The 24,853-nt window shown below is 41.5% G+C and overlaps 1 protein-coding gene across 1 annotated transcript in view; it reads left to right on the forward strand.

The window, feature by feature from the left end:
- Positions 1-24,853, forward strand: part of PDIA5 (protein disulfide isomerase family A member 5) — a 316,663-nt gene that overhangs the window by 161,478 nt on the left and 130,332 nt on the right. The window lies entirely within an intron of this gene.

Consider the following 24,853-nt stretch of genomic DNA (forward strand, 5'->3'; position numbering starts at 1 on the left):
GCTGATTGTTTTGCCTCTCTTGGGTTCTGTTACGATTCTGTTGCCTGGATTGTGCCTGTTGGCTTTGCTGATTTGGTTGGTGTGGCTGCTGAATGATTTGGCATTGCCTTTAGGAATAAGAATTATACTTTCTCCTTTGTGAGTAGAAGTACAGCCTTTTGTATGCTTTTGCTTGTACCGCTGTTGCCACTGTTTTTTTTTGGTGAGGAGAAGAAGTGAGAGATGAAAGAGCTACATAGAAATGATGGCAGAAAATGACCAAATGATCCATCCAGTCTGCCCAGCAAGCAGTCTGCCGCACTGTGCAGGTTACCCCCGTGCTTATCAGTTTCCCAGACCGTAAAAGTTGGGGTCATCGTTGGTTGCTATTTGAGTCCAATTTCCCTTTTCCCACTGCTGTTGAAGCAGAGAGCAATGTTGGAGTTGCATCAACAGTATCAGGCTTATTGATTAAGGGTAGAAAAAGCCGCATCAGCATGTTACCCCCATGCACTCTTTTCTTCATTTGTATCCTCTAGCCTGGTTCTTGATTGCTTCCACGATCTCTTTCGCTTTATCTCCAAATAAATTGTCTTCTGTATAAGGTGTATCTGCCAATTTTTCATGAACATTATCTCTGAGGCCTGATGCCCTTAGCCATGCTAGCTTTCTTGCTGCTGAAGCTGTTGCAGATATCTTTTAGAGGTATTGAAGGAGTCATAAATTGAACTATGTGATATATTTTGCAGAATCTATCGTATCAGCCATTGAAGGGCGGATGTTCTTTTAGCAAGCTTTTTAAAAAATCTAATTCTTAGTGGAATGCAGGATTTAGTGAGAGGTAACTGTGGTGGGGCCACTTAGCAATAGTGATCATAACAAATGCACAATTAACCTCTGGAATTTGTTGCCAGAGGATGTGGTTAGTGAAGTTAGTGTAGATGTGTTTAGAAAAGGTTTGGATATGTTCCTGGAGAAGTCTGTAAACTGCTATCAATAGGAAATATCCATTGCTTGTTGCCAGCATTAGTAGCTTGGTATCTTTTTAATGCTTGGGTACTTGCCAGGTTCTTGTAGCCTGGATTGGCCACTGTTGGAAACAGGATGCTGGGCTTGATGAACACCTGGTCTGACCCAGTAATGGCAACTTCTTATGTTCTTATGCTCTTAATCTTTCCTGACGTTTTTCAAGGTTATTATAAAGATACTGGATCATTCGTATCTGATACACACCCATTCTTGCTTGCAATGTAGCCCCTTGATAAACTCTTTTCCACCGTTTCTATGACTTCACGATCTTTCCCTGGAGGAGAATTTGAAAAAGATTTGTTTTCTTGGCATTTTTCATTGCTTATTCCACAATGACAGAATTGTGAGGGAGTTGTACTTTCTCATGTCCTGGATAGTTTTGTATTCTGTAATCTACATCGATATTTTTTTGCTACCAGTGGTCCAGTAGAAGGTGTCCTCTAGATTTTCCTCTGGGCCTTCATTAGTGTGTCATGCATTGGTAGTGCTTTGTACTATTTTTGTGGTTGAATGACTCTTAGGATTTCTTGTTGGTTGCTTATTTCCTTTGCACCGTTTTCTAAGATGAATGGCATTGCGTCTGATGTTTTCTGCAGAAAACATTGGGTATGTGGAGTTCCCCTGGTGGTGATAAACTTAAGGGTTGCTCTGGTGTTGAGTCTGGTGGCTGATCTGGGGATGGTATAACTGATTTAAAAAAAAAAAAATGTTTTCAAATATAAACCTCTTTGGACAGAGTGTGAACTATGTGATTCATCAGATATAGTCTTAATAAATGACAGTTTTGATTGCTGTTTTTCTTTTGTATTTCCCCCTTTTTTTTCCCTCAGAAAAAGGTGTTCTCTCAGTTGTTCTAGTATGTGCTTATGAAATCCGCTCTTAACTTCTCTATGAAGGCGAGACATGTCTTTAGTGGTTGTTGTAGGGTGTCTGGACTGAAAATCTTTGTCACCTGTTTGAGGCTCCAGTGTTAGAGGTGAAGACACAATACCTCTTGTGGACTCTGTATGTATGTTTTTGTTTTTTCTGGTGTGTGTGTGGGGGTGTGTGTGTGTGTGTGTGGTTTTTTTTTTTTTCCCCCCTATTTTAAGCAGATCAGAGGATGAGCTTGGTGCTGAAGACCTTTCCTGTGGTGTGATTGTCGATGCTAAGATGAGCCAAAGAGTGCTCAGAGTTGTCGTTTTTCTCGTGCTGGTGTTTCTCAGCACTGATGGTTCAGTGTTGGAAATTCTCATTACTGGCATCAGTAGCATGGGATAGACTTAGTTTTTGGGTACTTGCCAGGTTCTTATGGCCTGGATTGTCCACTGTTGGAAACAGGATGCTGGGCTCGGTGGACCCTCGGTCTGACCTAGCATGGCAACCTCTTGTGTTCTTAAGTCCTCCAAAATTTAATGAGGTCTTTAAAGTGGAAAATAACACAGACCTGCCAATTGATTTCTCTTTTTAAACCCTTGTAAGATAAGCAGCTGGGGTTTTTAGCAACATAAAACAATCGATAGATGTTTTTGTGATTTATTGTGTAAATAACAAAAGGGAAACCACTTAGGAACATTATCAAATCCCTGACTGTTAAGTTTTATTATAAATTTGATGGTCTGTCAGGCTGGTAGCGTTGAAACAATAAAGATTGAGACTGCTGGCATTCCTTTATATTTAGTTGTTATTGGTCATAAAATTTGTAACCACTTAAGTGTGTGAAATTCAGAAGCAATTCTGCAAATGTTTCAGATCTTCTCTGTGGTTCTCATTTGTGGTTGTGAAAGCATTGTATATTATGGCAATGGGGAGGGGGGGGGGGCGCTCTGTTGTGAGTCTTTTAAAGTTATGTACATCCCCTTGTACTAAAACAATCAATGCAAGTGCAGCTCGTCATAGGGGTGAGGAGGAAATGTTCAGCTGGTAAATGGAGCCCATGCCAAAAGTAGAGAAGAGGCAGCATTCCCTGTGCTAAGAGCATGCTACCTGGGCAATAAAAAAAAGGAAAGAATTCAATCACTGGCAATAGGTGAGGGAGAAAAGTCGGACAGTGCAGCAAAGATCAGAAGAGGGATGGAGACTGCGATTCTGTGGGTCGGCTGGAGTCCCTCTAGGTTATCCTTCTGCAATACCTTGGAGAGAATTGAATTTATGAGTTGACTGAGCCCAGACTCTTGTCAAAAAAAAGCCTTTCAATAGCATCTTGGAGTTTTGATGGAAGTCCGAACACAGCAAAATGAGTCGTTCCCGCCCCCCCCCCCCCCCTCCCATCTCAAGCAAACTGACTATGAAATCCAATTTATTTGCACAGATCCCTTGGTGAAAACACACCAGCTGCATAACTGACTGCCTGACCACCTTTGTCCTCCTCGGAGACCTCGCTGAGGAAGTGGATGCTTAATGCATGGCGAGGTTTGCACGGCTGGATGTGTTCTTGCATCTGCGCCGAGGGATTCCTACTCATAGGTTATGCTTTTATAGCCCACCTTCTGAAAGAAAAGGTGACTTGTGAGAGAGCCGTGCTCTCTGTGTGCATCCCAATACATTTTTTGCTTGGTGTTCTGTCCACACCAACATTTCCGGACGGGGGGGAGAGAGAGAAATGCACCTATACCTGTGCACGCATGTGAAGTAGACTCCTTTAGTTCTAGGTGGAAATCTTGTTGTTCATGCAGCTTTTTATTCCTTGGAATATTACTTATTTGTTGTTGTTTGTTAATGTCCTTTTGAAACCTTTTTCCCTTGAAGATACAATATTTTCTTTTTTTTTTTTTTTGGCTGAATGAATAATCCCGAGCACTACCATTTCTGTTTTTACATTTTCACAATTAAAAAGGCAGTTTTGTTCATTGCAACATAGACCATCTGTTTAGACTCACAAAAATAAATTGGGTTTGGTTTTTTTTTTGCACAGGAGGAGGGGGTGGGGGGGAATCAGTGAAACTATTTTGTTTGAATGTTCAGCCCATCCTTTTGAAACTGCCGAGGGCAGGTTACAAGTAACTTTCCCAATCTGAGACACATCACACCTAACAAAACAATTTAAATACAACAATCTTGTAATAGCATCAACAATATTAAAAATAGCTAGAGAGCAACTCCAAAGGGAGAAATTTCCCCTCCTATGAGTATAAAAAAAAATAAAATAGGAGGACAGCAAGATTTAGGAGGAGTGGGGAAATAGAGTAATGGTAGAAGACCTGACTAAAAGAAAAATTTAATTTTGCTGATCATGTGCTCAGAGGTTCAGATGGCAAATAGATAATTTTGTATCCGAGGGACTGAAAATAGGTCAAAAGAATGAGAGAAGAGAGCAGTCTGTGACGAGATAAAAAAGTTCAAGATCTGGAAACCTGGGCAAAACATGGAGGGAACATGAACACAGAGAAAACTGACACACTATAGTTACCAGCCTGCACTTGGTGATTTGGTTACTGCCATCTCTGCTGGTAAGTTATGCTTCCAAAAACCTACTATTGCTAAAGCCAAGAAATTTACTGGTAGCAAAAGATCAGAGTTCTAGCTTGCTTGGGTTTGTGTTTTTTTAAACCGTGATCAGTGACAGATTATTTGGAATTCAGAAAAAGGTCAAAATGTTTCTTCCTGATTTTTATTTTTAGCCTGTTGTGTATTTGTTTTGTTTACTGTCATGACTGGGTGGTGATTGTGTTTGAATAATTAATTTTTATAATTTATATTTTATATTATATTTAGTTTTGTGTGTTTACTTTTTTTGTATTTGCATTTATGTACTGTATATTTGTGATGTAACTCGCTCAAGGTTCTTGTAGTATGTTTATTTATTTAACACTTTTATATACCGGCATTAGTTTGCAACATCATACTGGTTTACATCGACCTGGCAGGTAGAAAATACTTAAAACGGGAACAAGGGGGTGTAGTGCACAGGGAGGCAAGGAAGAAGCCAGAGAAAGAGCAGTGGATATAATGCAAGTAATACAGTTTTAATTATAAATAGTTGAGAAAAGTTGAACACGAGGACAGTAATGAGCTTCCCTATGGAGTTTGGAAGACTACAGGTACAAAGTACCTGCAAGTCTGCAAGCTCATTTTCAAAGGGGAACCTCCTTGTGGAGTTTCCCTTTTGAAGATCCCATCACCGTGCAGAATGCCAATTAGCCATCTAGTTTGCACCTGCGTCAAAGTGGTCGCAAACAGAGATGTGAGTGTGCAATCTTTGTGTTTAATTTTCCTCCCCTGTGCTAAATCTGCCCCTTTTTTTTGGCAGGTAAAAGTAATGCATGCTGTGAACGTGCAGGGGGGAGAGAGGGGGGAGGAAACAATCAGACTGCATTTTTATATGGATAAATGCAGGCTTACCCACATAAAATCGTCTGATTATTGCTCTCGCTGTAATTTAGCATACTGCTTTCACGAGAACTTGATGTGAAAAGTGAGAGTGGCTCTTCCAGGAAGGCAGCAGATATCGTTGGAAGGTATTTGAGATGCTGGCAACGAACCAAAAATCTACAGACTCTGGCATGAATGGTACCAGAGGCAACTGTAGTGAGAATGTCTGTTCTCTTTTATTTAATTAAACAAATTTCCTTCAATCAAGCAAAAATAATTAGCAATTCACGTACCACTTTCAAGTCAATCTGTTCGTTCTTGCTTTCCTTTAAATGTTCTTAATTGGTCTGCGTGATGCTTGACTCTCCTCCTCATATGGCGCCAGAGATGGAAAAACTAGATGTTTTTCACAGACCTGCAAACCAATGAGTTTGAGGATATATGGCATGAATGTTAAACCGGAGCGACTACTGTGAAAGCTCAGCACTAGATCCTCTTAGTGCAGGCCAGAAAAACTAAAAATGATAACATTCAGACCTGGTTTAATACTGGGCACTCACTCCAATGCCGCCTCTGAAACCTGAACTCAGACTTACAAATTAGACCCAAATCCAGGATTTAGCTATCACAAAATATAACTTTATTTTGGGTTGCTCAGTATGGTTTTGAGGAAGGTGGGGAACTTGTTTCAGGACTTCAGGTTAAGGGGTTTATTTTGTCCGTGTGATTGAGTGAAATTGTGGAGTTTTTGTTTTAATTTTGGATTCCCAGTCCTGCCAAAAAAAAAAAAAAAGTATGGTGTGCTTTCCCCATAGCTTCATGGGGAAACCTGCATTTGAATCTCTTGTCTTTTTGACCTGGTAAAACTTGGAGATGTCATGAAGCAATGTGTTCAGGCCACAGAGGGACGGCAGAAGGTTGATGGCTCGGGTTAACAGGAGCAGTAGTTGCTATCCAGTGGTCAGGGCACTTATTAACAGTAGAGGCTTTTTTTTCTCCTCTAATCATTGTGGGAAGTTGGGAATTAGAGGATGAGAAATAATGGTAGTCGGGGACAATGTGAGGAGGGAAAAACATTTAAAAATCTTATCCCAGTCACAATCCTCTCAGCTGGTACCATATGGGCCATTTTTGCGGTTTTTGACAGGGTTGTGCATTCTGTTGCACTGTAGTTGAACCCTCTTGTAAGTTGTGCCTTATTTCAAGTGAAAATCAACTGCAAAATGCTTATTTACTGTGGCTCAGCTGCAGCCCAGGAGACTCGTGCTTGAGTCCTCCTGCCCGATGAGGCTTGGGCATGGCTGGATGTGCCGCAGCCCTGGGTGGGAAAGAAGAGAGTGGCTGTGGAAACAAAGAAAATGAAGGGGGATCGTCCGAGGTCAGCTTAGGGTGCGAGGCAGATCTACCACTTTCTGTGGAGCCAGTGGACAGATCAAATGAGGAAACCTAATACTGTAGCAATCATCCAACAACGTTTCTGAGCTACAAAAAATAAGGGCTCAATTTTAATGAGCCATGCTAAGGCTAGCGTGACCTTTAGCCCCTGGCTTTGCGCAGATTTTTCAGTGCTTGTACAATCCTGTTATGTAAGAGGGGGTTTTAGCGCTGCGAGGAGGAGTAGCCTAGTCTATGAAGCAGGGTGACCAAGGTTCAAAGCCCAATGGCGTTCCTTGTGTCCTTGGCCAAGTCACTTTTACCCTCTGATGCCTCAGGTACAAAACAGAGATTGTGAGCCCTCTGGGGACAGGGGAATACCTTCAGTTACTGAATGTAATCTGCTTTCAAGTCCCAAAAATCAGAATATAAATAAAATAAAAACAGTAAAGCACTAGTTAAAATCCATTCTATTATCGAATCTGTATGCAAATTTTGGGGTAATGAGCTTATTAGCTATTGCCCTGCAATGCAGGGAGGTGTGGTAAAGTGCAGACGGCTATGCACAGATTGTTTTACCACGGCACATTACGTCCTGCTCTGATTCAGGAGTTAAAAGTTGCCTTGGAAGATTGGAAGCAGCTCTTATAGTGTCGGCCAAACAAGGTCGTACTGGATTGTTACAAGCAGTTCGGCATTGTCTTGGAGAAGCTCTCGCTCGTCAAAAGGTTTTGCAGAAGACCACAGGTGCTGCAGCCATTGTAGTGTGATGGGACAGGCAAGAGGAGAGGAGTAGAAAGAGGGAGACAGTTTCCAGAGAGAGAAGGAAGGGAAAGAGCAATCCAAGGAAGGAGAACTTGATGCAACTTAGATGATCCTCCTGGTGACGCTGTACAGAGATTAGTCTCACCTCAGCAGAAGTATGCTAAAATCTTCCTCACTGCTTGTTTTTTTCTTCGTCTGTTACTTACCTATTATTTAACATGTTTATTACCTGCCCCTCCATAGTTCAGAGTGGGGGTACAAGTCGCATACGTAAAAATTAAAGCACACAAAATTAGGTTGCAAAGTAAAAACGCAGTGCATATAAATAAGAATGAACTTTCATCATTATAACTGCCAAAACAAAATGAAGCCTAATCAAAGGGCTAAGTCATGGAATTAAACTCAGATTTAAACACACATGTCTTTAAGGCTTTTTCTGCTCGTTGGTATTATGTATGAATATAGGTAGTGAGTTCCAAAATACAGGACCAGCAATTGAGAATGCCCTTTATCTAAAGCCACATGATGGTGTGTAAACTTTCAGTAAGGATGAACATTATGGTGGCTAGTTTGTATTGTACACATTGGTGAAATCGAAGCCTATGTAAGAACTTGGCGGGAGTTGTATGTTCATGGATAGGCTGCACCATTAAGAAGGCGTGCTGCTGAATTTTGTATTTGAAGGGGGCATAAGGAAGTAACCGGAACACCTGAGTAAAGGGCATTGCAAAAGTCGAGCCCAGAAAATATGAGGGATTGAAGGACTGTATGGAAATGTGCAGAGTCAAGGAATGGTTTCAAATGGCACAGCAGCTGTAGTTTGATAAAGGAAGCCTTGATGACAGACTTAATGTGAGAGAATATATTCAGTGCGGGTCCTTAGTAATGCTTAGGCTGAGTACTGTGTTTGATATTGGGATTTTGGTATCCATCAAAAGAGATAAACTTAGGATAGTTATTGGGCAGACACCATGAGAGAATTAAGATTTCAGATTTATCACCCTTCAAAGAAAGCTTGTGTCTCCAGCTTCAAATGGAACCCAAACATAAAGATATGACTTGTATGGTGGAGGTCCATCTGGACTTTAACGGAAAGAAGAATTTAATATTGTCTGAAAATAATTCTACAGTGTACTCCAAGGCTCCCAAGTAGATGACAGAGTGGAGTCAGGTCGACATTAAAAAGTAGTGCTGAGAGGGCAGAGCTCTGGGGCACACATGTTGACCCTTGTTTGTTGGGATCTATTGGAAAGAAAAGATTTAAATCCATACAATACGGATCTGGCTAGACCTAGTACAGAAAGGCAAGATAGTAAAATGGAATGACTATGTCAAAAGCAGCGGATGTGTCAAACAAGATGAGCAGGTTATCTGTGCTCATGTCAATACTTCTTTGTATTGTGTCTAGACTGGATATCGAAAGGCTCCAGGCACTGTGATGTTTACAAAAGTCAAATTGGTATTGGTCTAGGACTAAGTGCTGATCCAGAAATTCTGATTATTAAGGAAGGTTTTTTTCCAGTCACCTTTGCTGGGAAGGGAAGAGATAAATGGGCCGAACTTTTTGAAAAAAGTGTAGGATTAAATGAAGACTTTTAAGCATCGGGCGTACTGATGCCTTTTTCAGGGAGTCTGGAAAAAACCCAGAAGAAAGCAATAGTTAAACAGGGTAGCAATGAATTTGCCAATATCATAAAAACATAAGAACATGCCATACTTGGTCAGACCAAAGGTCCATCAAGCCCAGTATCCTGTTTCCAACAGTGGCCAAGTCAGGTCGCAAGTACCTGGCAGGATCCCAAGGGGTAGATAGGATTCCAAGCTGCTTATCCCATGAATAAGCAGTGGATTTCTACAACTCCACCTTAATAGTTAATGGACTTTTCCTCCAGGAACTTGTCCAAACCTATTTTAAACGCAGCTAGGACTAATATCTTTCTCCACATTCTCTGGCAAATAATTCCAGAGCTTAATTATGTGTTGAGTAAAAAAAAGTATTTTCTCTTATTAGTTTTAAATGTATTACCTAGTAACTTCATTGTGTGTGCCCTGGTCTTTGTATTTTTTCAAAAGTAAACAACTGATTCATGTTTACTTGTTCCATTCCACTCATTATTTTATAGGCTTCTATCATATCTCCCCTCAGCTGTCTCTTCTCCAAGTTGAAGAGTCCTAACCTCTCTAGCCGTTCTTCATAGGGAATTGTTCCATCCCCTTTATCAATTTGGTCGCCCTTCTCTGTACCTTTTCTAATTCTGCTATGTCTATTTTAAGATATGGTGACCAGAAATGCACACATGAGGTCGCACCATGGAGCTATATAGAGGCATTATGATATTCTGTTTTATTCTACATTTCTTTCCTAACAATCCCTAGCATTCTGTTTGCTTTCTTGGCTGCTGGTACACACTAAGCAGAAGTTTTCAATGTATTTTTAACAATAACACCTAGATTCTTTTCCTGAGTGGTGACTCCTAATGTGGAACCTTGCATTATGTAGCTATAATTTGTTACTCTTTCCCAAGTGCATCACTTTGCACTTGTCCACATTAAATTTCATTTGCGTTTTGCAATATCCTCTTGCAATATCCTCTTTGCGATTTAACAGCAAATTTGATCACCTCACTTGTTTCCATTTCCAGGTCATTTATAAATATATTAAAAAGCAGTGGTCCCAGAACAGATCCCTGGGGCACTCCACTATTCACCTTTTACCTTTGGGAAAAAGTTACCATTTAGCTCTATTCTCTGTTTTCTTTTAACTAGTTAGCAATCCATAATAGGACACTGTCCCCTAGCCCATGACTCTTTAATTTCCTAAAAGTCTCTCATGAGGGACTTTGTCAAATGCGTTCTGGAAATCCATATACACTATATCAACTATCCACTATATATATATATATATATATATATATATATATATATATATATATATATATATATATATCCACTATATAAAGGTATATAGTGTATATGGAAATCCATATACACTATATACCTTTATCCACTGTTTATTTACACCCTCAAAAAAAAAGCATATTTGTGAGGCAAGACTTCCCTTAGCCTATTCCATGTTGGCTTTTTCTCATTAAACTATACTTATCTATATGTTCAGCAATTTTGTTCTTTATGATAGTTTCTACCATTTTGCCTGGCACAGACGTCAGACTCGCTGGTCTATAGTTTCCTGGATCACCCCTTGATCTCTTTTTAAAAATTGGCATTACATTGGCAACCCTTCACTCTTCAGGTACCATAGATGATGATACTGATAGTTTACAGATTTCCAATAGTAGGTTTGTAATTTAATTTCTTAGTTCTTTCAGCACTCTACTGGAATGTAAACCATCTGGTCCAGGTGATTTGCTACTCTTCAGTTTATCAATTTGCCTTAGCACATCTTCCAGGTTCACTGAGTTTTGTTCTTCTGAATCATCATGTTTGAATATCATTTCTGGCACTGGTATATCTTACATCTTCCTCAATGAATATCAAAGCAAAGTCTTCATTTAGTCTCTCTACTATGGCTTTGTCATCCCTAAGTGCCCCTTTTAACCCTTGACCATGTCACGGTTTGACTTACTCCCTCGCAGGCTTTTTACCTCCAATGTACCTGACAAAGTTTTTATTATGAGTTTTTGCTTCCATGGCAATCTTCTTTTCCTTCCTTATCAATGCTTTGCATCTGACTTGCCAGTGCTTATGCTGTTTCCTGTTTCTTCATTCGGATCCCTTTTCCATTTCTTGAAAGATGTTCTTTTAGATATAGCCTCTCTCACCTCACCTTTTAACCATGCAGGTAGCTGTTAAGGGCCTTCCTTCCACCTTTTCTAATGTGTGGAATACATCTGGTCTGGGCTTCCAAGATGGTATTTTTAAACAACATCCATATCTGAGCTAAACTCTTAACCTTTGTAGTTGCTCCTTTCAGTTTTGTCCTAACCAGTTTCCTCATTTTATCATAGTCACCTTTCTGAAAGTTAAATGCTGTCGCAATAGATTTCTTTTTGCACTTCCTCCATTTATTAAGTCAATTTGTTTATAATGTGATCACTATTGCCAAGGGACTCCAACACTGTTACCTCTTGCACCAAATCCTGTGTTCCACTAAGGACTAGATCTAAAATAGTTTCCCCCCTTGGTGGTTCTTGTACCAGCTGCTCCATGAAGCAGTCATTTATTTCATCTAGGAACTTCATTCCTCTAGAACAGTTTTTCCCAACCAGTATGCCTTGGCACACTGGTGTGCCTTCAGACCAGATCAGGTGTTTCACAGAAAAGTCACAATTACTTGATGCTCAGATCCAGACCTTCACTCGGGCTGTGCTCTCAGTACCTCACAGCAATAAAAGTCACCAGTGGTGGCTTTAAAACATGTAGGAGCTCTTATCTGAGGTGCGTAATCATGCAAGTCTCTTTTTCCTAGCTACAGCATGAGCTCTAAAGTAATTAATGAGCAATATGTAGGGCATCGATAGCTGGGCCCTGCTTTGTTTGGCGCACACAGGTACCTACTCATCTTCCTCCTCTGAGCTTCCTGCCTCTTTGGGAAAGTGTGCACTGGGCAGTGGATGTGACTCATTCTGAGTACTCGGAGCAGCAAGCAGTGGAGAAGATCTGACAGCCATATGTGGCAGCCAAGGTAAATAACTGAGCTGTCTGTCTGCAGCACAATGACTTCTCCTTTCTCCTGTGTTTGTATATAGAGGGAACTAACCCTCTGTGACGAGTCTCTGCCACATGTCTCCCTTTGTTTTAAAATTAGGGAGAGACTGATGGGGTTTTCAGTACTTCCCTAACTCTGCTTTTGACCATATGAGTTCTCTCCATGTCTGCCTTGCCTGCCTCGTGGAGGCTGGCGTGTCACACAATGGGGCAGATTTTAAAACATACGCGCACAAAATTGTGCGCACAAATGTACGCCCACTTTTATAGCATGCATGCGCAGCCGCGCGCATGTTATAAAATCCGGGGTCGGCGCATGCAAGGGGGTGCACAATTGTGCACCTTGCGTGCACCGAGCTGCGCTGCCTTTCTCTGTTCCCTAACCCCCCCCCTACCTCCTTCCCTTCCCCTAACTCTCCCGCCCCCCCAGCCCTAAGCTAAACCCCCCTAAAAAATTAACTTACAACTTGCGCCTGCCCAAGGCAGGCGCAAGTTGTGCGTGATCCCGGGCACAGCAGCAAATGGCCGTTGTGCCTGGAGGCTCTGGCCACGGACCGCCCCTTCCCCACCCCTTTTTGCAAGCCCCGGGACTTACACGCGCGTAGGGCTTTTAAAATCTGCCCCAATAGTTTTGTTAATTTAGGTGTGCCTTGGGCTTAAAAAAGTTTGGGAAACACTGCTCTAGAATGCCCTGATGTAACATTTACTGAGTCAATGCTGGGGTAAGGTAATTGAAATCACCCATTATTACTGTCCTGCTGATTTTGTTAGCATCCTTAATTTCTTTTAGTATTTCATTGTCTATTAGTTCATTCTGGCCAGATGGATGGTAATACACCCCCACTACTATTTTATTCCCTTTTTCACCTGGAATTTCTATCCATAAAGATTCAGCATTGCATTTTGTTTCCTGCAGAACTTTTATCTTGTTTGACTCAATGCTCTCTTTAACATATAGTGCCACCCCTCCACCAATTTGATCCATCCTATCATTTCGATATCATTTGTACCCTGGTATCAGTGTCCCATCTAATTCTCCCATCTGATTTTTTAGACTTCTAGAATTTTATACAGACGTTTTATATTAACAACCAGCTCATCAGTTGACAGGGGTAATTTGGAATCTTTCTGCACTTTTCTTAAAGATTCCTGGTCCACTTAAGCATTTTTTGCAACCTCTCTACTGGGAATCCCTATTTTCCCTGTTCTGTTAGTATCCTTCAAAGATACATCAATTATTTAGCTATTTATTTTAAAACTCTTCTATACCGTCGTTAAGTTAATTCACCATCACAACAGTTTACAGAAAAGCACAATAAGGAAAAACTATAATTGGTATAGATTACAAATTATACATGTGCCAACATGAAACGGTAACATATTTTAATAAGAGAAACTGTGTTTAATTAAGGCTTATATGCCAGTTGAGAAGCTCTCAAGCGGTTCAAATCTAGTGTCAATATGCAATTGGAGATATTAAAGGGAAAAAAGACTGATTACTTGGTGCGTCCTTATCTTTCAACTGTTTTCCTCCTTCTCTTTGTCTTTATAACAAGCTCTTCTGAGCGACTGTCGGCTTTCTCCCATCATCTAGTTTAAAAGCTGCACTATCACCTTTTTAAAGGTTAGTGCCAGCAGCCTGATTCCACTCTGGTTAAGGTGGAGAGCCCATCCTTTCAGAAAAAGCCGCCGCCTCTTCCCCAAAATGAAGCCAAGTTCCTTACAAACCTAAAACCCTCTTCCCTGCACCATCGTCTCATTTGCACATTGAGACTCTGGAGCTCCGCCTGCCTCTGGGATCCTACACGTGGAATGGGGCGCATTTCTGAGAATGCCAGCCTAGATATTCTGGATTTCATCTTTCTATCTAAAACCCTACAAATTTGGCCTCCAGAACCTTGCTTCTATGGAATTGATACCCACATGTACCAAGACAGACAGCTCCACCCCAGCACTATCTAAAATCCTATGTATGTGATGCATAAGGTCCACCATCTTTGCACTGAACAGGCAAATTACCAAGCAATCCTCAGGTCCACCAGCCACCCAGCTATCAACCTTCCTGATAATCGAATCACCAGCTATAACGGCCATTCTCTAACCCTTCCTCCTGGATACGTGCCCCTGGAGACCTATCCTCAGGTTGAATTACTTTTATTTTATTTATTTATTTATTTATTTATTTATTTATTTAGAAGATTTATATACCGATGAACGTTGGGAACATCTCATCGGTTTACATTAAAACAAACTTATAGCTAACTGAGCTTTACATAGAAAATGGAACCAAATGTAACAAGGAACATCATAGATAATTAATAACAAGACAGCATTAGCACTTAACTTATGAGGGGGATTGAATGAAAGAGGAGCAAAAAATATATTATAGGGAAGGAAAGGAGGAGCTATTTACAGTAAACTGGGGGGTAAAGTAATAAAATATAATAATAATATTAAGGAATTCAATTACAAATAGTAGAGTGCCAGGTTAGGATGTTAAGAGAAAGCTTGCTTGAAGAGGCAAGTTTTTAGGTTGTGTTTAAATTTTTTTGGGCAGGGTTCCTGCCCAAAAATATAGGGATGTAGAACAGGTCTAAAGGGCAAGTAGCAGAATTTAAATTAGCAAAATAATGTTTTTTTAGCGGTGATTAGTTGTTGGCAGGGAAATTGGCACAAATGTTATCAATTTTAGTCTCAAAGTGGGATAAGAAAAGTTGTGGAAATGTAGTGTTTAGTCCCAGAGATGGAAGAATGAGAAAATAAGATGGAGAGCTCACAAGGCATCCAATAGTGTAAAATAATTCTTTTGAATTATGTAGCTATTCAATGAGAAAAACATTTTTTTTGCATTAATAGATTATATTCAGCTAAGAGTTTTATGTGCATCTAAATTTGAAGGACTAGGATTTTTATGCCATTTTTCTTTCTAGGATGTGTAAGATCCTCTTTTTTTTTTTTCTTTCTGTCCTGTAGAGAATATGTAAACCAAGGTGCTTTTTTCATGTGGGTGGCTGATAGTTTTAATGGAGCCAATTTGTCAGCCATTCTCAAAAGGGGGTTGTCCTATAGTTGTCAATGCAGAAACTGAGTTTGTGGTAGAGAATTCTAAAAGCACGAGGAACTTACTCTTGAATAAGTCTTGGTCCATAAATCCCTGCTTTTGCTGCCTTAGGATAGGTGATGGTGAAAACATTGGTGTGAGAAATGAGTGATCAGATCATGGGACTTTTTTAACCTCTATATTAATATTGTCAGCAGGAAATGTGGATGGTTTCAGAAAAATCAAATCAAGTTTATGACCCCCGCTCTATGGGTGGGGGCTGTACACAAATTGTTCCCACCCACACGCAGGTAATGACTCTAGAAATGATTCACAAGTGCTTGATTGTGGAACCTAGTCTAGATGCAGATTGAAAACTCCTAATACAGTTTTAGCTGGGTCAATATCTGTAGAAGACAACAGCTCTCATATAGGAGAGTAATCTAACACACCAGCCAAATGATGTGTTAAGCACAAATTAAAAATTTCAGTTATCAATAACAAAACTTCATAGGGCAAAGCTATAGACACATTTTTTATGGTGACATGTAAGGCTTTTTTTTTTTTTTTTTAAGAAAAACAGGCAGCTGCAGCCTCATCTGACACCTCTAGACTGAGAAACATAAGTAACTTGATGGACGACACTGGTTAAGTAAAGGGAATGTCTTGCTCTGGTAGTCATGTCTCAGTTATGCAGAGGCAGTCTGGCTTGGTAGAACTGAGAAAGTCTCATATGATGGGAGAATTATTTTCTGAGACCGACTGGGCATTTACTAAAAGAACGATTAAGGCAGTTGAGAGAGTTATCTACTGAAGAGGGTGCAATGGCGTGTTGACAGGTGCTGAGCTAGATGTCCTGTGTTTTACAATGCTGGGGTAGAGATGGAGAATTGTATCGTCCTTGGCTGGTTATCACTTGGATTATCCCTCCAACAGTAAAAGGTACTTTCAAAGAAAAGGAGGTTAAGGTAGAGCCGCAAAGAAGGCATGCACGAACTTGCATGCTTTGGCTCGTCAACCCTAATGATGTCACCGGGGGGGGGGGGGGGGGGGGAGACAGAGTGGCTAGTTGGAGGTGCAGGAGCAGCTCAGATCAGTGCGGTGAACCTCAACGGGTCTGAGCCCAGAAAATGAGGCTCGGGATGGAAATGGCAGTCGGTGTGAGTGGAATTGTTGTCCGGTCTCATCCCGGATCCCACACTCTGGTTTGTCCACCGTGCCGTCTAAATGCTTTTAGGTTGACCAGACTTCCATGCATGCGTCTGTGCATTTATACGGATACAATTAGCAAAATAAAATATTTGCAAATGCTTTTTTTTTTATTAGGAGCTTGCTTTGTAAAAATGTTTGCCCCCTTCATCCTACCCAAGATAAAAATAAAGTAGTGTCATGGAGTTACCTAGATTCCCAACTCTCTCTGCACCCCCCTTCCCCCCCTCCCAATTGAAGGAACCCCAACTGAAGGAGAAGACATTACCTCCTCTGCCAGGCTGCTGTCAAGCTCTGAGCTGTACTAGCATTTAATATTCACTTCATTGGCCATTGATTGGTCTCTTCATTGACAGCTGTTGGTATAAGGGAACACTTAAGTGGCCATGAAGTGAATAAATGAATATTAAAAGACAGCACGACTGAGAGCTATGTCAGCATTGACGGCAACCCAGCGGTAGGAGTTAAGGTCTCCTCCTTCTGGCTGGGGTTCACTGAAACCGTGAGGAGTTGGGGGTGGGTTCCCTGCAGCCTGTTCCCTGCAGCCTGTTCAGGAGTATTGAGGTCTGCCCGCCCCTGCTCCCTCTCTCTTCTGCCTGTTTCAGCCCAATTCAATCTTTTTCTTACAAATTGTAAATGACATGCAAATGGTCCCTATGTGTGTGTTGCGTGTGTGTGTGTGATTTAAAAAAAAAAAAGTGCTTTTTCCCTTTTAGCATGCTTTTTTTTTTTTTTTCAAACTTATGATGCATTTGAATGTCATTAGCTTACTGCATCCAGTAGTGCCTTGGGAGTTTACCTTGTGAGTAAAATGAAACCCACACAAAAATTTTTTTTTTTTTTTTTTAGCATGGATTTTATTACATCTGCCTATAAATTCTGAGCATTTAGGTGGATCTTCAAAGTCCATTGAGAATTCTGAATCACAGTCAGAGCTTTTTAGTTGTGCTTTCTTATCTTCAAGCAAGTTCATTTAAAATATTTTATACTAGATTACACGGATATCTTCCGAGATTTATTCCTAATTTCTGAATTTTGATAATATGAAGCATGCATATTTATTTATTTATTTTATTTATTTATTTATTTATTTATTTATTTAAGGTCTCTTTTATACCGACATCCGTTGACACATCGCATCGGTTTACAAAAAACAAAAACATTTGGGCAGAGCCCTTACATATAACAGCGGAACAAGATTAACTTTTGGGCGGGGCCCTTACATATAACCAATAGAGTACATTAAACAGGGGGGTGAAAACTAGATATAAATATAAATCAATATGAGTAAACCAACTATATACACAGATAGGAGAGTTCAAAGTACAAAAAACAGCAGGCAAATTCTTAGTCTTTATGATCTAAACTCATATTTTCCTGCTAAGATAATAGAATTATTTGCCGCATGTAAGTGCAGATAAATGTTATGGTGTAATTAATACTGATGCAACTAATAAAGTTGTTTTATGAGTTCTTTGAAGTGATTTGAAATCTCGGAAGAATCCTGGTGGTCTGGATTCTATAAATCCAGAATTCTTTGTTCTCCAATAACTAGTGAGTGTCGTAGCCTCTGTGTGTCTGTCAGTCATCTAACAGACTTCCATTCAAAAGCTTCTCTCCCCCCCTCCCCCCACTGGCGATCCTGAAATAGGAAGATGAGACAGTGTGCGCACTTTTATGCATGCATGCTTTGTAGCTGATTTGGCAAGGGAAACTAGCTGGATAATTTCCCTGATTAAAAATTGCCTTCAAGGTACAGAATGCATGCATACATTTGCCCCTGTATTTGTGTGGTCTGCCAGTGGTGGTGGTGGTGGTGGGGGCGGGGGGGTGTTAAAACTGGGCATTCACTAATTTGAAAAGCCCAATGTATGTACGCCGTTTCCTCCCCTGACCTAAATGTGCCCAGGATTGCTGCCACAGTCTCTTGCTTACTCTTAATTGTTCTTGGGAGGCAGGGGAGCAAGGTTTACCCAGGCCTTTCCACTCTAGAATTGCCACCTGGCTTCATGTCTATAAGGAGCAGGCTAATGTAATCCTGCTCCTCCTCCTCCTGCATGGAGGGACTTGTAGTTCTGATTGTCCCATTGATCTACAGGGACAATTGGAACTACAGGTTCCTGCATGCAACAGGGGGAAAAGCAGGACTGGATTCGCCTGCTCCTTAGGCCAATCCGTTCCTGGCTGCATGTCATATTGGGGCTTCGGGCATGTCCCGGTGGGCCGCTCGGGCCAGTCACGTGGTTGTGGGGCTAACTTGTGCAGGCTTCCTGCATCCAGGGCATCATTAGCACTGGGCATGTTCCCCAAGTCTTAGCCACAGCTTCTGCCTATCTATTTTTAAGCCCCCATTTAGCCCTAACAATTCCTCTGAGGGCGGACTCTTGCTCTGCTGGGCCCCTCCTCCCTGTGGACCGAAGAGCAGGCTGCTAAGGCTACTGGGACCACACAGCAACCGAATTGTCTGGGTCTGTGTGGCCGAAAAGCCAAGGCTGCTGTCTGCCTGGCCCCATGGCCAAAAAGAGAAGACCGCTATCGGCCAGGCCATGCTGTGGAAAAGAAGAGGTCGCTGTCAGCCAGGCCGTGCAGCTTGAAGAGGTCGCTGTCAGCAGGGCGGCACGGCTGAAATGAAGAGATACCTGTCAGCTGGGCCGCGAGGCAGAAAATAGAAGGCTGCTGTCTGCAGGGCCACACGGCCGAAGAGAAGAGGCCCTATCAGCTGGGCCGTGCAGTGGAAAAGAGGCTGTTGCTGGGAACTTGTCCATTTAGGAGACTCTTGCACTTATGGGGCTGCATGGCCGAAAGATGCTTTTGCGCTCGCAAGCTGTGCGGCAAGGAGGCTGTTGTGTCAGTGGAGCTACATGGCTGAAGAAAGAAGGCTGATGCTACTGAACCCTGTATGTTCCTTAGAGAAAGAGGGTGAGTATGTGTGAGAGTAAATAAAATGTAAGACAGCATGTGTATGTGTGTGTGAGAGATGTTACACAGACCCAAGCAGCATGCTTCTATTATTGGTATGTTCCGAGGAGAGAGAGAGAGCAAGTGTGCGTGTATGTGTGAGATGAAGCCATGTATCTATGTGTGAGAGAACGTGTGAGCAAATAGATGTGAGACAGCATGTGGGTGAACATGTGTAAGAGCATGTGTGCATGTGAGCAAATAGCATATAAGACTGCATACTTTGTCTCTTTATTCTGTATTTGATGAGGGCCTGTCTGTGATCTGCATGTGTGACTGAGGTGAGGTATTCTCCTAGCCTGTTTCTGTGTAGGCATCTATAATAGCTTGGCTTGTTCTGTTGTCTAATATCAAGTGTTTTAGGGCCTGGTGTAAGATTTGAAGTGTTGCCTTTACATAGGTAGAACATATAAGAAATTGCCATACTGGGTCAGACCAAGGGTCCATCAAGCCCAGCATCCTGTCTCCAACAGTGGCCAATCCAGGCTTACAAGTACCTGGCAAGTATTCAAACACTAGATCCCATGCTACTGATGCCAGTAATAGCAGTGGCTAATCCCTATGTCAACTTGATTAATAGCAGTTAATGGATTTCTCCTCCAAAAACTTATCCAAACTTTTTTTTAACCCGATTACACTAACTGCACTATGCACATCCTCTGGCAACAAATTCCAGAGCTTAATTGTGCATTGAGTGAAAAAACATTTTCTCCAATTAGTTTTAAATGTGCTACTTGCTAAATTCATGGAATGCCACCTAGTCCTTCTATTATCCAAAAGAGCCAATAACCAATTCAAAGCCATACATTCTAGACCTCTCATGATTTTAAAGACCTCTATCATATCCTCCCTCAGTCGTCTCTCCTCCAAGCTGAACAGCCCTAACCTCTTCAGCCTTTCCTCATAGGGGAGCTGTTCCATCCCCTTTATCATTTTGGTCGCCCTTCTCCGTACCTTCTCCATCGCAACTATATATTTTTTGAGATGTGGTGACCAGAATTGGGCACAGTACTCAAAGTGCAGTATCACCATGGTGCGATACAGAGGCATTATGACATTTTCCATTTTATTATCATTCCCTTCCTAACAATTCCTAACATTGTTTGCTTTTTTGACTGCTGCAGCACACTGAGCTGACTATTTAACTGTATTATCCACTATGATGCCTAGATCTTTTTCCTGGGTGGTAGCTCCTAATATGGAACCTAACATCGTGTAACTACAGCTAGGGTTATTTTTCCCTATAAGCATCACCTTGCATTTATCCACATTAAATTTCATCTGTCATTTGGATGCTCAATCTTCCAGTCTCACAAGGTCCTCCTGCTACTTATCACAATCCGCTTGTGATTTAACTACTCTGAATAATTTTGTATCACCTGCAAATTTGATAACCTCACTCATTGTATTCCTTTCCAGATCATTTATAAATATATTGAAAAGCACCTCCAACTACAGATCCCTGAGGCACTCCACTGTTTACCCTTTTCCACTGAGAAAATTGACCATTTAATCCTACTGTCTGTTTCCTGTCTTTTAACAGTTTGTAATGCACGAAAGGACATCTCCTCCTATCCCATGACTTTTTAGTTTTCTTAGAAACCTTTCATGAGGGGCTTTGGCAAACACCTTCTGAAAATCCAAATACACTCCAACTACTGGTTCACCTTTATCCACATTTTTATTAACCCCTTCAAACAAATGTAGATTTGTGAGGCAAGAATTCCCTTGGGTAAATCCATGCTGTGATCCATTAAACCATGCCTTTCTATATGCTCTGTGATTTTGATTTTTAGGGTAGTTTCCACTATTTTTCCTGACACTGAAGTCAGGCTCATTAGTCTATAATTTCCTGGATCACACCTGGAGCCCTTTTGAAATATTGGGGTTACATTGGCCACCCTCCAGTCTTCAGATACAATGGATGATTTTAATGATAGGTTACAAGTTTTTACTAATAAATTTGAAATTTCATTTTTTAGTTCCTTCAGAACCCTGGGATGCATACCCATCCGGTCCAGGTGATTTACTACTCTTTAGTTTGTCAATCTAGCCTTATATATCTTCCAAGTTCACAGTGATTTGGTTCAGTTCATCTAACTCATCACTCTTGAAAACCATCTCCCCAACATCCTCATTAGTAAACACAGAAGCAAAGAATTAATTTAGTCTTTCTGCAATGGCCTTATCTTCCCTAAGAGCCCTTTTAACCCCTCGGTTATTTAACAGTCCAACCGCCTCCCTCAGAAGTTTCTTGCTTCGGATATATTTTTAAAAGTTTTTATTATGAGTTTTTGCCTCTATAGCCAACTTCATTTCAAATTCTCTCTTAGCCTGCCTTATCAATGTTGTACACTTAACTTGGCATGCTTATGCTTTTTCCTATTTTCTTCAGATGGATCCTTTATCCAATTTTTGAAAGATGTTTGTTGGATAAAATAGGCTCTTTCACTTCACCTTGTAACCATGCCGGTAATTGTTTTGCCTTCCTTCCACCTTTCCTAACATGTGGAATACATCTGGACTGCGCTTCTAAGATTGAATTTTTAAACAATTCCCATGCCTGTTGTACACTTTTAACCTTTGCAGCTGCACCTTTCAGTTTTTTTCTATTTTCCTCATTTTATCGGAAGTTTCCCTTTTGAAAATGTAGTGTTAGAGCTGTAGATTTACATATTGTCCCCCTTCCAGTCATTAGTTCAAGTTTGATCATGATATGATCACTATTGCCAAGTGGCCCCACCACCATTACCTCTTTCTCACCAAATCCTGTGTTCTATTAAGAATTACATCTAAAATAGCTCCCTCTCTTGTTGGTTCCTGAACCAATTGCTCCATGAAGCGGTCGTTTATTCCATCCAGGAACTTTGTCTCTAGCATGTCCTGATGTTACATTTACCAAGTCAATATTGGGAGAATTGAAATCTCCTATAATTATTATTGCAATACCAAATTGGTTAGCTTCCCTGATTTCTCTTAGCATTTCATCATCTGTTTGACCATTTTGGCCAGGTAGGACGGTAGTATACTCCTATCACTATACTCTTACCCAACACACATGGGATTTCTACCCATATAGATTCTACTGAGCATTTAATCTCTTGTATGATCGTTATCCTGTTGGACTCTATACCCTCCCGGACATAAAGTGCCACACCCCCACCAAGTTGATCCTCCCTATCATTGCGATATAATTTGTACCCTGATATAGCACTGTCCCATTGGTTATCCTCCTTCTACCAGGTCTCTGTGATGCCAATTATGTCAATCTCATCATTCGCTGCTATACACTCTAACTCTCCCATCTTACTTCTTAGACTTCTGGCATTGGCATACAGACATTTCAAAGTGCAATTCATAGTGACAATTTGAAATTATTTAGCTCAGGTGATTCTTTACTTTTAGGCACATGGGCTATGTTTGCTTTTATTGGAACCTCTCTGTTGGGGTGTCCTAACTCTCCTGTTTCATTAGTATCCTTCAAAGATACATTCCTCTGAACCATGCACTGCTGAGTGACTGTCAGCTTTCCCCCTTGTTCTAGTTTAAAAGCTGCTCTGTCTCCTTTTTCAAAGTTAGCACCAGCAGCCTGGCTGTTACTGTTTGAGTGCTGGCAGTTAGTGCTCTTTTCATATGAGAGGTTTACTGTATTGTAATTCAGTTTACTGAAAGCTTTCTGATGGCAGACATGCTTTACAACAGCCCCAATACCATATGGCTGCAGGTGTCTTTTTTGCAAAATTTTCTGATTGGTACCATAGCAGTACATTTATACATGATAAAAATTATATTTTTACCTTAAAACAATGAATGTTCTTTCATGTAAAATCTGTTACTGTAAATGCATATTTTTAAATTATTTGTGGGAAGGATGAGGCCAGGATTTGTGTGCAAGGCTGTAAGGCTCCCCCTTGACACCTAATACCCTTGCACCAGCCCTGGCTCTACAAGGAAAAGCAGATTCCATCTGGAACTGTGCTGCGTTGGGTTAGTGGTTCTCCCCAATCTCAGCCAGAGCTTAATTTTCTTTTTTTATACGCCTAGGGAACTGTAGGGCTTGCTTCTGGTCCCCTCTCTCCTGGAGTCTGTAGGCAGAGCCGAGCCTGGGGAACCATAAAAGTCTGCAGTCAATGAGTATGCCCTAGAGTGGTGGGAGGGTTGCAGAGAGGTGGAGGCAAGTTACACACACAGGAAGGAAGGGAGTAAGCCAGGAGGAAGTGTCTATGCAGTGTTGGGGAGGCTTCTGTCTGAGGTGACTGTACTGAGCTCTGAGAGAAGCAGCTGGCTCTGGAACCAGCGAATCTCCTAGAGAATGGGATTGGGAAAGGGAGGGGCTGGCTGCAAGCAAGAACTTTACACCTTGATGCAGCAGTGCTGGACTGGGGGCATTCACTGTTGGGCCGTAAAGTCCGTGGGAGAGCGGGCGCCCGCTCTCCTGTGCGCACGATTCAGTATTCAAATTAGGGCTGGCGGTAAAAAAAAAAAGGCGCTAGGGACACAGTTCCTAGCGCCTCTTTTTGGACAAGAGCGTCGGCTGTCAGCGGGTTTGACAGCCGACGCTCAATTTTGCTGGCGTCTGTTCTCGAGCCCACTGACAGCCATGGGTTCGGAAACCGGACGCCGGCAAAATTGAGCGTCCGGTTTTCAAGCCGTGGGCCGACTTCAAATTTTTATTTTTTTAACTTTTTGTAACTTTTGGGACCTCCGACTTAATATCGCCATGATATTAAGTCGGAGGGTGCACAGAAAAGCAGTTTTTACTGCTTTTCTGAGCACTTTCCCGGTGCCCGGAGAAATTAGCGCCTACCTTTGGGTAGGTGCTAATTTCTGAAAGTAAAATGTGCGGCTTGGCTGCACATTTTCCTTTCTGAATCGCGCGGGAATACCTAATAGGGCCATCAACATGCATTTGCATGTTGCGGGTGCTGTTAGGTTCGGGGGGGTTGGATGCGCGTTTTCGACCCCTTACTGAATAAGGGGTAACGCTAGCGTGTCAAACGCACGTCCAATCGTGGGTTAACAGTGCGCTCCACCGGAGCGCACTGTACTGTATCGGCCCATGTGTGAGCACGTAAGCAGCAGTACAACAGTAGTATGTCAGTTTTTGTCTTTCGTAGAGGGTGAGGGAGAGAGACGAACACATCCCCATAGACACTTTATGAGAGAATATGTGGGTGCGTCTTTGTGTCTGAGAGAGAGTGTGTGTCTTTGTGGGTGTCAGTGTGCATGTGCCAATAAAGTTTCTGCAATCTAAAAATCTGTTTGTGATTGAGCGTGTGAGTGTCTGATACTGGCTGGCAGTGTCATTACTTGTAACTGGTTCATGAGCCAGACCAGGAATCCAGAAGTTATCTCTCTAAGAGAAATAAGCAGATGTGTAGGGCGCCCAACCAATTTACATGAATGGAACAGGGGCTGCAGCTCTGCTCACCCCGGTCTAGGATGTGCTCAACTTCTTAGTTATTTAGGAAAGATGAAGTTTATTTTGGAGATATTTTGGCTCAATTCTGCTGGGTTCTAGGGTTGACTTAGTGTGCTTTTGGG

The sequence above is a fragment of the Rhinatrema bivittatum genome, chromosome 6 (genome assembly GCF_901001135.1).
Source record: "Rhinatrema bivittatum chromosome 6, aRhiBiv1.1, whole genome shotgun sequence".
Classification (NCBI taxonomy): Eukaryota; Metazoa; Chordata; class Amphibia; order Gymnophiona; family Rhinatrematidae; genus Rhinatrema; species Rhinatrema bivittatum.